Raw genomic sequence first — 1,896 nt, 5'->3', positions numbered from 1 at the left:
ACCTTTTTCCACGATTCCCAGGTATACGAACAACCTGGTACTAAGCACACAGGTATCTTGTTAAAGTTCTCTTATCTTAGCTATCTCTTATATTTAGTGGAGGAAAACAATTATGACATCAGTTATGACATCACTTACGCGACTTTAAGGATTTGTAGTCTTTCTAGTTGCATATTTTTCGGATCGAAAGATACGTTTTCTCTCGCCATTGACTTCAATACATAATTTTTCCGAAATAAGGTCCCATGAGGTCCACCGGAAAGGGAGGGACTTCGCCTCTCTATATCTTCTACATATAAAGACGGAGGAAGTAAAGAACAAAGTCTGAAAATATCAGTGACCATTTTTATTATATACAATCNCCCCTCCCCACACACACACACACACATTACACGTCCAGCCACCATCTGCTTTCCCCGTGCAAATAATGACATTTGAATCGAGCATTAACAGGCTTAATTACTTTAAAATTGTCATTTTAATTTACACTGATATAGTATTGATCACACAAGCAGAGATTAAGGCCCTCAGTAGAGCGGTTGATGTGGAATTAAACAGGGCCGGGTCCTCCTGGGGCCCCGCCTGGCCTGTCCTGCCGCAGCCAGAAGAGGAATGACATCCTCCCCCTAATGAACTGGCAGCATGCGCAGACATGAATTTCAGGCCCCGCTGGAGAAGGAGGGAAATAATGGGGTTTGGGGAGCCATGGCGGGTTATTCATTCACTGCCATGCACCAATTCTCCTGTGATTCATCCCCGGGCCCCCAAACCCCCACTGCCTGTTTGCCTACCACATTCAGCCTGCCTGACCTTTCTCCCGCCTAAGTGTATATATATATCCCCTCCCTCCTCAGGGAGCACCTTGCCCTGACCAGGTATCATGTACAGAGGCATTGTGGGAGACAAACCCCTCGCCTTTTATCCAAACATCCCCTCCCGGCGGTGGAAGTGCCGCTCCGTGATTCTCCCTCTCATCCTGGCTCAGGGACCTGTCTGAAGAGAACAACACTTTCCTGGGGGATTGATCTCCTCGCCCGAGCCCGATGTCACGCACGGCTGGTTAATATCGGGGGTGGGGGGACGGGGGATCGTTACATTAAATCCAAGCAATTTCTTTCCAGTTTGAAGAAAGCTCGTGGTAAGGGCTGTGCTGTGGAGTAATTATAGCAGTAGAAACAACCTCTTGACACCTGTCGCCAATGAACACACTCAAACAATCACACCCCCCAACACAAGGGCCCTTAATGACTGGCTCTTTAGTGTGAAGGACCGGATAGAAATAAAGCCAGGCCTGTGTGTAGACACTGAGAGGAACAATATCCAGATGTGTTTGACGGGTCTGACATCACACATCCTAGCTGAAAATCATGTTATTTTATTTACTTGCCTAAAGTAGAACAATGTAAACTAGCTGTGTTAAGAATTGTCTTTTTGTGCAAATGGGGCAACAGTGAGTTATTCAAACAGTGTCATGTTCAATTTGTTGTCAAGTCAAATAAAAGCACATAGCATTGAATTAACTAAAATGGCTTTATAATGTTGTTAGTTAGATGCCGGAACCCGGTCTACAGTAAAAGTGTTCAATAGTGAGCAATAATGAGCAATACACTTACATTTCAATAAACTTCTGTGGGTGGAAACAGTTGTGTAAGGCATTATAGGAGATATTTTAAATAACAGGAAAGTCAAATGCCCTCAATTTGCTGGTGGACGGTCTCCACGTTTGAACTTTTTGACTAAGGAAAGGAAAGCCTGTTAATGTTTCTGCAGTATGTCCTCACCTTGAACAATCTTTTTTCCCTTAAAATGTTACCTTGGCTTTACTGTGGCCATCCCATTGATGGACTAGTCTGTAAACACTGCAAATCTCAAATCAAGAATAAAGTGGCGATATTC

Source organism: Notothenia coriiceps, unplaced genomic scaffold (genome assembly GCF_000735185.1).
Source record: "Notothenia coriiceps isolate Sejong01 unplaced genomic scaffold, NC01 NC01_scaffold00000339, whole genome shotgun sequence".
NCBI classification, from domain to species: Eukaryota; Metazoa; Chordata; class Actinopteri; order Perciformes; family Nototheniidae; genus Notothenia; species Notothenia coriiceps.
This window is presented reverse-complemented; position numbering follows the sequence as displayed.